Source organism: Enhydra lutris, unplaced genomic scaffold (genome assembly GCF_002288905.1).
Source record: "Enhydra lutris kenyoni isolate GAN:26980312 unplaced genomic scaffold, ASM228890v2 scaffoldscaffold82, whole genome shotgun sequence".
NCBI lineage: Eukaryota > Metazoa > Chordata > Mammalia > Carnivora > Mustelidae > Enhydra > Enhydra lutris.
The window spans coordinates 1,802,853-1,815,625 of record NW_019154166.1 but is presented as its reverse complement, the minus strand read 5'-3'; positions in this window follow the sequence as shown (position 1 = coordinate 1,815,625).

Below are 12,773 nucleotides of genomic sequence, written 5' to 3'. Positions count from 1 at the left end.
GGTATCGTTGTCTTTACCATGAGTGTCTGTAAACTGAAGAGTGCAGAGACCAACCCTCTTAAGATTCATGCCTTGCCCTCCCCGGCCCCAGACAATTGGCTACAATCAGGGTGTGTGTGTGTGTGTGTGTGTGTTTGAAGAACGTAAGAAAAGGCATGCGTCTAATCAGTCCTACAAGACTCTGAGAAGTCGGTGTCATTGCTCCTCTTTCGTAAATGAAGGTACTAAGTAAGGCTCAGTTGGGGAAGGGATGTCCTCAAAGCCACACACATGTAACGAGCAGGTGGAACAGCCCCGGAACAGTCATGGCATGATTGACAGGCTCATCACCCATTCTCTTCGACCTTTCAGTGTCGCCTTCCGCCCTGATCCCTGTCATGAATCCCTCCCCAAAGATTACTTACAACCTCAATGTTGTAAAAGTCTCCATTAGGGCTGCCTCTGGGGGGTGCAGGGTCTCAAGGAAATACTTTTCTGCAGGCCCACAATCTGTATAGATGATTTGATTAAAAATGTATTCCAGAATTCATGGGCCCGGTTAGGATAGGGTGGTTTCTCAGTGATATATGGAATCGTGGTTAGTGAGACAGTCCTTCCATGTTTATTTACTGGGCGGCCAGTGCACACGGAATCTGGCATCAGGGGCTTTCTGAGAAGGAGGACTCGCAAGGTACATTTTTTTTTATATCTTGCATATTTGAAAATGTCTTTATTCAACTCACACTTGCTTGGTAATTTGCCTAGGACTAGACTCCAGGATGGGAAATGAACTTCCTTAGATTTTGGAAGGTATTTTTGTTAGTATAAGTATAGGCTAATTTCCATAACAAAGAAATCTCCAAATACAGTGACTTAAACATTCAATTAATAGTCTGTCTATTGGGCTCCACACTGGATGGGTGTGGAGCCTACTTAAAAAAAGAAAAGAAAAGAAAAGAAAAAGGAAATAGTCCACATATTGCCTCTTCTAATTTCTAGCTCTTTTTTACTGATCTCCTGGAGCTCTCCTCAACTTCATCTCCACTTTTTCTATTAAACTAAAAATGTTTTTCCTATTGAATCTTTTCTGTCTTGTTCTTTGTTACTGTTAAAAAGCACTTTGCTCCACCAAAAACAGGGATACCTAGAAATAAATCCAGCCAAAGAGGTGAAACTCCTATTCTCTGAAAGCCATAAAACACTGATGAAAGAAATTTCATGGAAAGACATCCCATGCTCATGGATTAGAAGAACAAATAGTGCTAAAATGTCCGTACTCCCCAAAGCAATCTACAGATTCAGTGCAACCCCTATCAAAATACCATCAGCATTTTTCGCAGAGCTAGGAAAAACAATCCTAAAGTCTGTGTGGAACTCCAGAAACCCCTTGGGCAAAGCAACCTTGAAAAAAAAAAGCAAAACTGGTGGCATCACAGTTCCAACTTCAAGCTCTGCTACAGAGCTGCAGTTGTCAGAGCAGTACGGCCCTGGCACAAAAATACACAGCCATGGAGCAGAATTTAAAAGCCCAGAAATGGACCCACAGCTCTATGGTCAGCTAATCTTGGACAAAGCAGGAAAGAATGTCCAATGGGAAAAAGACTGTCTCCTCAACACATGATGTTGGGTAAACATGACAGCAACGTGCAGAAGAATGAAACTGAACTACTCTCTTACACATACGTTAAAAATATATTCAATGTGGATTAAAGACCCAAATGTGACACCTGAAACCATGAAACTCCTAGAAGAGAACACAGTAATTTTTTGACATCGGCTGTAGCAACTTCTTTCTAGACGTGTCTCTTGAGGTGAGGGAAACAAAAGCAAAAATAAACCATTGGGATTTTATCAAAATAAAATCTTCTGCACAGCAAAGGAAACAACACAATTAGGAGGCAACCTATGCAGTGGGAGAAGATATTGATAAGTGACACATCTGATAAAGGGTAGTATCCAAAGTATATAAAGAATGTATAAAACTCAACACCAAAAAATGGATAATCCAGTTAGAAAATGGGCAGAAGACATGACAAGACATTCTCCCAAAGGAGGCATCCAGAGGGCCAACAGACACGTGAGGAGATGCTCACCATCCCTTGTCATCAAGGAGATGCACATCAAAACCACAATGCGTGTCACCTCACGCCTGTCAGAACGGAAGAGATCAACAGCACAAGGAAGAACAGGTGTTAGCAGGGCTGCGGAGAGAAAGGAACCTTTGTGCCCTGTTGGTGGGAGTGCACACTGGCGCGGCAACTGTGGGAAACAGTGTGGAGGCTCCTCAAAAAGTTAGAAATAGAGCTACCTCAGGACCCAGCAATCACACTACTGGGTGTTTACCCAAATGTACAAAATACTGGTTCTGAGGGCTACACACTCCCTGATGCTTATGGCAGCGTTACCTACAACAGCCGCATTACGGAAACAGCCCAAGTGCCCAGCAGCTGGTGAGTGGGTAAAGAAGATGCAGGATACAGCTACAGTAGAGTATTACAAAGCTGTTAAGAACAATGAAATCTCACAGTGACCTGGATGGAGCTAGAGAGTATTATGCTAAGTCAGTCAGTCAGAGAGAGACAAATACCACGTGATTTCACTCATAGCAGAATTTAAGAAGCAAAACAAACGAGCAAAGGGAAAAAGAGAGAGAGAGAGAGAAACCAAGAAACAGACTTTTTTTTAAAAGATGTTATTTATTTATTTGACAGAGAGAGACACAGCGAGAGAGGGAACACAAGCAGGGCAGTGGGAGAGGGGGAAGCAGGCTTCCCGCCGAGCAGGGAGCCTGATTCGGGACTTGATCCCAGGACCCTGGGATCATGACCTGAGCTGAAAGCAGATGGTTAACGACTGAGCCCCCCAGGTGCCCCGAGAAACAGATTCTTAACTGTAGAGAACAAACTGACGGTTGGGGGGGGGCTGTGGGGGAGGGACGGGTGAAAGAGGTGATGGGGAGTAAGGAGTGCACTTGTGATGAGCGCTGGGTGTGTAGAAGTGCTGAATCATCATATTGTGCAGCTGGAACTAGCATTACACTGTATGTTAACTAAGTGGAAGTTAAATAAAACTTTAAGAAAACCCACCCTCCTCTTGTTTCAAGGATGCTAAGTCACTAACATTTCTGAACAGGGTAATTATAGTTGAAAAAAAAAAACCCTTCTATTCCTGTACTATTCCTGTTTTTTGGGTCCCTTTCTCTTTTTAAATGTCTGGTGATCCTTGGCTTTCTCTTCACATTTAAGTCTGAGGCACTAAGAAAGTCAATGTGCCCACTGTGGGGCTTTCAAAGGAAGGAGCAGAGACCTGGCCATTGGAGTGGGACCTCAGCATCATTATCTTTAGACATTCACTAGTGGGATGCTTGGCTCCTCCGGAGAGCAGTGTTCCAGTTTCCTGTTTGGGGTGTGGAAGCCTGGCCATCAGCAGTCTTGGCAGCATTTGGAGAAAGAGGATGGGGAACTCACCGTTTGGCATGTTGGCTTTCTCTTAGATTTTCTGTTTTCAGTAGGGCACACCCACCTGGTGTCCCAAGTCCAGAGTCCTGTTGTCCTATAAGAGGGTAAACTTCTAGTCTTCTCTTGGGGAGAAGGAGAGAGAATTGCCCGAGGGGGCTGATGAAGGACTGGGGAGGCCATTTGCTTGTTTCCCATGCAGATTTTCAGGCATTTCAGCTGTGCTTAGGCTCACCTACACCCATAACGGCAAGGTTCCTTGGTATTCCAGTTCCTGAGCCTTTCTGGGGGATCGGTGCTGATGGGCCCACCCCCACCCGGTAGGCATTTGACTTTCAACTTTCTCTATTCTGCCAACCTGGTTATCACCTGTCCATGTGCTTTCGGCTTCCAAGCTATAAGTGTCTCTTATCTACCCTTGCATCATCTCTGTTGGGAGAGGTGATCGAGAGATGTGATCACAGTTCCCCCAAGAGCTGGACTCAGGCAATCAGAGATTCCTCCCACCTCCCCTGGAATGAATATTCTCCCGACCACTCCTGTGGGGGGAGCCATTTTCAGGGACACAGAGAGTAATGTGTTGTTGACGCCATCTGGGGAGTATACGGGACTGAACCCACTTACGGCTTCTTTATAAACTTTTAAGATTTGGCAGCGGGGTGTGGAGATCTGCTCATCTTGCTGCCACCCAAGACAAGCCTCGTAAGTAAGTTCCCTTGCTTATTAAAACTGCCACCTACCAATCTAGGGTAAACTACCTCTTTTTTCTGTCTCTCCCTGTCCCCTCTGCATACAGTTGGCAAACCAGCAATCTCCTGTTCCTTTTGTACTTATGCTTTTATTTATTTATTTTTAAAGATTTTATTTGACAGAGAGAGAGAGAGAGAGAGAGAGAGAGAGTGAGTGCAAGCAGGCAGAGCAGCAGCAAAGGAAGAGAGAGAATCAGGCTCCCTGCCAAGCAAGGATCCTGATGCGGGACTTGATCCCAGGACCCTGGGATCATGACCCGAGCCGAAGGTGGCCGCTTAACCAACTAAGTCACCCAGGCATCCCATTATTATGCTTTTAAAAATGTCCCTTAACTGGCATTTTAGTGGAGAAAGGAATGAGAGCAAAGAGAGGGGGAAGAACTCCTGTCCTTCATGATTGCTTACAAGAACATTTTTTCCTTTAAATAGTGCCACTCTTCCATTTTTTTCTCACCTCTCCTTCTTGAACTTTTGGGTGGATGTTAGAACTTCTGGATTTATTCTCCATGTTCCTTAATATTTCTTCTTTACTTTGTAATAAAAGTGATATTACTGAGTTTTGTACTTTAAGAGAATTCCTTGGCTGAGTCTTCCAACTCACAAAGCCAGTCTTCAGCTCTGTCCGTTCTGCCACTGACTTGCAATCTCAATGACACTTTTTTATTTCCAGCTCTGCTACTTGCTCCATTTAGTAGTTTTCAGTTCCTGTTTTGTGACTGCATCACCCACCCGTATTTCTCTGAAGATACCGTTTACACTTATTTTGAAGTCCCATTCTGACACTTTATTAATTGTATTTCATTGGGTTTAAGTTCTTCCAATTTTTTTAAAAAATTTTATCTTCTTTAAAGTCAATTCATTGACATTTAGTGTATTAGTTTCAGAGGTAGAGTTCGGTGAGTTCTCCCGGTTTTCGAGTGTGTGTCTCCTGAGGCTAGAAGCTTCTCAACCGCCTGCTAATTCTTTCTCTGTGCAGTCCTCTTCACAGTTGATGGCATCTACTCCATTGCGTGCTGTCTTGGTTTTCACAGACCAGCTGGGGGGAGGGGCTGGTGTCGCTGTCAGGGTGGCACTCCATATTTGTTTCCACTGGAAGCTGAAGTGGATGGATGTGCTGCTGGTGAGGTGCAGAGCATGACTGCTCCATTTTCCCTATGGCGGCTTCCACACGGCTCCCACACTTCAGGGCACCAGTCTTGTTTCCTCCCCGGGGGAAAGGACTCTACGCCTCTCTCTGTATTCTTGTTGATGTTCTAGGCTGCTTTTCCCTTTCAAGCTAGTTTGACTTCTGTGTTTTAGCAAGTTGTCCCTCTCTTCCCCACCAGCCATTCACTTTCCAATTTTGGAGCATAGGTATTTATTTATCTATAATATATTTCCTGTTGTGTCCCTGGTTAGAATTCGGTGTAGCAGGTAGACCCCCATTTCTTTGAGCCTGCCAATTTGTCATCGCCAGTGATATTTCCTCCTTACCAACCCCCCTCGTACTGGGGACTGAAAAGATATTTTGAAACCATCTTATGATTCTCAAACTATGAATCAAAGAAGCAAAAGCAGTTCAACTAATATATCCTGCTTCACCAGTTTGTTACAAAATTGATGTACATTTCTTTAAATATTTGGATCAAACTATTTTTCACCTCCACCCTACCTGTTAGGGTATGGTCTCCTTTCTTCTCTAGATGCTTCTGCGATGTTAGTTAACAGTTCCGTAACGCTCACATTGATGATGTTCCTCCCAGACCCCAGGCCACACGTTCATCTGTGCACTTTTTCTACATCTGAACCCATAATTCCAGACTCCTCAAAGGAGCTTACGACGTTTAACGTGTCAGTGCTTGTTACTCTCTTCTCGAGGAGAACAAATCCGGAAACCTACTCGTCTGCCAGAGATTCGTGTGTTTGCTTGTTTTTGTTTTGTTTTCGGACTCTTGCTGCCTTTCCTGGAATGTGGATGGCTGGCAGATCTCAGGGTGTCCGATGGTTTTGCTCCTTGTCTACTGGTAACCGAGTCACTGAACACCAGTCAGTGATAGTCCCGTGTCCTCCAAGACCAGGATTGGCCAAGAGGGGGACACATGGCCCAGGATGGGCTCCTTGGAGCCATTGAGGCTTCTGAGACTTTGATGGAAATAGGAGGAATGAAGTCTTCGTGTTTCCACAGAGCTTTTAGACTCCAGGCCAGCCGACCACAGTGCCTTCCACTCGGAGGGAGACTTGTAGAGAAGAAAGCTGACGTAGAGGAAAGCAGAGCTGGGTCATGGATGAGAAAGACTGAGTCCTCATGATATTATTTGAACCCTTTGATCCACCCACATCTGAGGTCAGACTACTTCTGACTTTCTAAATTATGGGAACCAATAAATCTCTTTTCTTTTTTTAAAGCCACTTTGAATTGACTTTCTGTTACATGTGAAAAAGAATCCTGAATAATGCAAGGGGTAAGGCAGGGGCAGAATTTCTGGACTGGGGTCCTGGGTCCTAGAAATCAGACTTAAAACAGTGTGCCAGCCTGTGAGCAGTACTCTCCCCAGACGGCCCTGGGGTCTATGTGAGTCTGGACGTGAAGTGAACTTCTTGCTATCTTCCTGCCGTCCTTTTCCTGACGGTTCTCTTCTCTTAGTTGCTTGGGAACTTCTCTCAGGGGCAGGAATTTGGCATCTGCTGGCTTTTTTATGTTTCTAGAACCTCTCTGGGTGAGTTGGGGCATTTAAAGGACAGTGCATTTGGGTCTGAGAAAACTGTTTGCCCAGTGATTGGCCTTAAATTTTCACTTTTTTTTCTTTATGTATTTGGAAGGAGAAATCCTGTGTTGTTTTTTTTCCCCCTGAAGAATTGTTTTTTGGGGGTCAAGTTTTGTCCTGCTTCCTGCCCCCGCAAGCTTGGGAAGGGTGTCCATCTGCTCTCCTAGAGGAGGTCATTTAAAGTAGGTCACGTTGGGGCGCCTGGGTGGCTCAGATGGTTAAGTGTCTGCCTTCGGCCCAGGTTGTGATCTCGGGGTCCTGGGATCGAGCCCTGCATTGGGCTCTCTGCTCAGTGGGGAGCCTGCTTCCCCTTCTCCCTGCCTGCCTCTCCACCTACTTGTGATCTCTGTCTGTCAAATAAATAAATAAAATCTTTTAAAAAAACAAAGTAGGTCACCTTGATCTGGCTTCTCCCATTCGGTTTGTATTTGTGCACAGATAAAGACATCTCTAGGAAGAGAGCACCTGTCCACTGGCCAACTCCTTTATGTTAATTCTGTAGTAACATTTGTTGCCTTTTCCATTGTTCCTGGCATCTGGAAGTGTTTTTGTGAGCAGTGGCAGTAGCTAACCGGTATGTTTTTGGGGGTGTATTTTGGGTACAGTTTTCCAAATCTCCTTCTCACAAATCCACTCGAAAGCATCCATCCGTGAGCAGTTGTGGTTTCCACCTAGCATCAAAAAGTGGCATGTGAAGTCAGTGACATTATTAAGGTTCCACTGATGTGTGTTCCAGAAATGTCACAACTCCTGCTCAGGCCACAGTGTCACCAACATAAAAAAAAAAACAAACAACGAAAAGACAACTCAGCGGTTTATTTTACAAAGGAATCATTTCTTGGGGTGCCTGGGTGGCACATTCAGTTAAGCACCTGACTCTTGGTTTCAGCTCAGGTCAGGGAGCTGGTCAGGTCAGGTCAGGGATGTGGGACCCAGCCCCACATCGGGCTCTGTGCTCAGTGCACAGTCTGACTGAGACCCTCTCCCTCTGCCTCTCCCCCAACTCTCTCTTTAAAATAAACAAAATCTTTTAAAAAACCCACAAAGGAATTGTTTCTTTTTAAATTTATTTTATTTTATTTTTTAAAAGATTTTATTCATTTATTTGGCAGACAGAGATCACAAGTAGGCAAAGAGGCAGGTGGGGCGGGGGAGAAGCAGGCTCCCTGCTGAGCAGAGAGCCCAATTCGAGGCTCGATCCCAGGACCCTGGGATCATGACCTGAGCCAAAGGCAGAGGCTTAACCCACTGAGCCACCCAAGAATTGGCACCCCAAGAATTTTTTCTTTTTTAAAAATAAACTTTAAATTTTAAAATAGTTTCAGATTTACAGAAAAATCACAAAGATAGTACAGAGAATCTGTCCCCCATATTTTGAAACTTGTTTGAAATTTTTTAGGTTGGGGGTTTTCTCTGGAGTTACTTGGTGTGGTGACCCTGTACTTTTGTATACTGGATAAGTAGAATACTTCAAGCAGTAGTGGGATCTCAGTCTCTTGTGATCTGAGCGGATTGTATGAGAAATATTCATATTGAGGAATCCTTTCGCCCTCCTTGTGTTTGCAGCTGTGGTCACCTTCTGGTGTCTGGTGGGGTACACGTCTGCATGCCCCTCTACGCAAATGGGCCATTAAATGTCCACCTGTCAGTCTTCGAGGATAACAGGAGGGTATCCAGTGTATGGATGAGACTTTGAAGGGTATTACAGACCAATTACCTATGTTAGTAAGGCTTCTGTGGCATATGGGATATTACAGTTGGACTTGAATTTCTCAGCCGGTTGGTACTCACATGGCCAAGTATGCTGTATTTTATAACAAAAATGTACAATTACATATTTTACTGTATATTAGAATTTTTTTCTTTTCTTCATGAAATTATGACAGGATGTTTTTGTCTTACTGTGAAGTAATTTTAAGTCAACTTTGGTGAGGTATAGTTTATGTACAATAAAATGCAGGTATTGTAATTCCCATGAGTTTTGAAAGACTTACACATTCTTATATCTATGATCACATAAACACTGGAATGTTTTCATTACTTCAAAATGTTTCTCTTTCTTTGTGCCCCATACCAGCCAACCTCCCTGGCCCTAGGCAATAACTGGTTTGCCTTCTGTCACCATAGATTTGATTTGTCGTATCTAGGGTTATATGTAAGTGGAATCATATATCATATATCCTTTTGGGTTTTTTTTTTAAAGATTTTATTTATTTGACAGAGAGAGAGAGATCACAAGTAGGTGGAGAGGCAGGCAGAGAGAGAGGGAGAAGCAGGATCCCCACTGAGCAGAGAGCTCGATGTGGGGCTCGATCCCAGGACCCCAGGATCATGACCTGAGCTGAGGGCAGAGGCTTAACCCACTGAGCCACCCAGGCGCCCTCATATATCCTTTTGTATCCACTCAACATAATGTCTTTGTGATTTATCCACTTTATTATGGGTATCAGTTGTTCATTTCTTTAAAAAGGCTTTCTTATTTTGAAATATTTATAGATTCATAGGAAATTGCAAAGATGGGACAAAGTGGTCCCATGTACATATTGATGTTAGCTACAGGACAGTTTCACAAAGGAAGCTGACGCTGGTACAATGGGTCTGTGTGGTTCTGTGGCATGTGTTTTCATCCACGCCGCCAATCCAGTCGGCCTCCTCGGACTTGGTGGGGTGGGAGTGGCACCTTGTTAAGGCTGGGTGGGGGTGGAAGTCTAGGATCCCCATGTGGTCTCCCCTGATGTTTTTGAAGGGCAATCTTATCAACACCAAGTAGGGATGAAAGTCCCCACTCTCCACCCAGTTTTGTCTGATACCCCAACAGGAGGGGATGTTAGAGATGGCTTGTGACAGCCAGACAAGAGTAGAGGTTGGGGCTGTCCATTCAGCATTTGCTGATGGGGGTGGTGATGGGGCTGTGGTCCTTTTCATGGTGTTCGGCTGGCGTAGACCAATTGTGTCTAGAAGTTTTCCATCTTGCTAGTTTGCCCCTTTCTTTTTCCGTTGGCCAGAGAAATTTCTTGGGGATTTTTTTTGTTTGTATCTGTTGGTGTTCCCAGGTTGGCAGTTTCTCCAGCATCCAGACTCAGATACATGAGACAAAACCCCCAGAACTCACTACCATGTCATTTCTGAGGTCCCGAGGTCCCTAGCCAGTCTTTCTTCTTATCTCTACCTTTTAGAGTCTGTGCATGTGTGTTTTCTAGATAATGTTCATACTTAGTGGGAAGAACAGGGACATGTGTATCTATTTCTATTTCATCTTTAGTCCATTCCTTTTGGGGGGGGAGTAATATTCTATTGTATAGAAATACCACAATTTGTTTATCTGATTACCTGTTGACACAGATTTGGATTGTTTCCAGTGTTTGGCTTTGAACGTGATTTACTGCTTCTGTTAACATACATCGTCAAGTCTTTGTGTGGGCATATGTTTTCATTTCTCAGGATAAACACCTCGGGGTACAAGTGCTGAATCATATGGTAATTGTATGTTTAACTTTACAAGAAACTGTCAAACTGTTTTCCAAAGCAGTTGTGCCATTTTCCTTTCCCACCAGCCATGCTCTAGTTGCTGTCCATCCTCACCAAGACTGGGTATTGACAGGCTTTTAAGTTTTAGTCATTCTGGTTTTAATTTGATTTCCCTGGTAACTGACGACGTGGAACGTCTTTTCATGTGCTCATTTGCCATTCACAGATCTTCTTTGGTAATGTGTCTATTAAAATATTTGGCCCATTTTGTTTTATTGAGTTGTTTGTCTTGTTATTATGGAGTTGTAAAAGTTCTTTGTATTTTCTGGAGACAATTCTTTTATTTGATATACGTTTTACAAATATTTTCTCCCAGTCTGTGGTGTGGCTTTTCATTGTCTCAACAGTGTCTTTTGAAGAGAGCAGGTTTTTAAAATTTTGATGAAGTCTGGTTTATCAGTTTTTTTTTCTTATTGTTGATATTTTTTGTCCTATGAAAACTTCACCCAAATCAAAGTTTAAAAAATTTTCTCTTATATTTTTTGTGTAAAAGTATTATAGTTTAAACTCTTGCGTTGAGGTTTTTTAATTTGAGTTATCTTTGCATGTGGTATGAGGTAAGGGTGAGATCCACTCTTTTGCATTTGAATATCCAATAATTCTAGCACCTCTTGTTGCAAAGGTAACTCTTATTACCTTGGAGACTTAGTTGATGATCAATTGACTATTTTTGTGTAGTCTATTTCTGGACTCTCTTCCATCCTTGTGCCTATATCACATTGCTAATGATATATATTATTATTCCGTACATGAACTTATGTTAATACATAATAACAGAGTAGATTAGCTTTATGGTTAGCCAGTTCTGTAGTGAGTCTTCAAAGTCAGGTAGTATATGTGCTCCAACTTTGCTCTTATTTTTCCAGATTGTTTGAACATTCTAGATGCTTTGCTTTTCTATTTAAATTTGAGATTCAGGCTGTCTGGTTCTTCAAAACAGCCGTCTGGGGTGCCTGGGTGGCTCAGTGGGTTAAAGCCACTGCCTTCGGCTCGGGTTGTGATCCCAGGGTCCTGGGATCGAGCCCCACATCGGGTTCTCTGCTCGGCGGGGACCCTGCTTCCTCCTCTCTCTCTGCCTGTCTCTCTGCCTACTTGTGATCTCTGTCCATCAAATAAATAAATAAAATATTTAAACAAACAAACTAACAAACAGCTGTCTGGTATTTTATGGGCATTGTGTTAATCTATAGATCAATTTGGGGGAATTGACATCACTATACTGAGTCTTCTGAGCTCTCAACGTGGTATACCTCTTCATTTAGGTAATGTTGCACACAATATTTTGTAGATTTTAATTTTCAGATTTGGTCCTTTCTTGCATTTTGGGACCAGTTTTCCTTCTTTTCCTTCCTCACTCTGTCTGTCCCTCTTTATCTCTCCCTTCCTCCTTCCTCCCTGTGTTTCTTTCACTTCTCCCTTCCTTTTGGCCTTTAATTCCTTTTTCCTTTAGAAATTTGGCCATGTAGTACACATCTTGAATCCTGTGGTCATTTCATGAATTTCTTAAAACTGACAATGTGTTCTGTAGATAGACACATCCGGGAAGCCTCACACCGGAGCCCGTGGAGGTTGCTCCTGTGGGAGAGGCAGTGTGGGATCACTGTTAGGAGTGGGCACTCTGCCATATGACCACAGTTCCCTGCAGGGGAGGCTGATGGGTCTGTGTGCCCAGCCACGACTCAGGAATCTCTCGGATTGCGTGCCTATTTATTTATTTATTTATTTATTTATAGTTGTTGGGGGAGGAGCAGAGGGAGAGGGAGAGAGAGACTCTCAGACTGTGCACTGAGGGCAGAGCCCAACATGGGGCTTGATCCCATGACCCTGAGATCATGACCTGAGCTGAAATCAAGAGTCAGCCGCTTAAGCATTGAGCCACCCAGGTGCCCCTCTCCGATTGCATTTTTGGGAGACAATCAACAACTGTTATTTTGAGATCCAAATGTAGGCAGTAGAGATACAAGGCAAGGAGTAGGCAAGGAGATCCAGCAGGCAGTTGGAGATCCAAGGCTGCAGTCCCAGGAGAATTTCAGGTTGGAGAGAAACAGATGCTACCTAATGATAGAGGGGATAAAAGTATTTAACGAGATTAGAGATTATCCGTTACGTATTTCTTACAATGTCCCTGGCCATTACAGAGTTCTTTAGAATTAAGGAACATGTGGGTCTTCTCCACTGACAGCCCCACCAGCTTGTGAGCTTTGGCCTTCTGGCGGCAGAGGATAGCCACATAAGGCAGGGTGGGCTGTAGCTTGGCTCCCCACCAGGGCACACATCAATCAGCAGATGAAAACACAATGAAGAGGGGCACCTGGCTG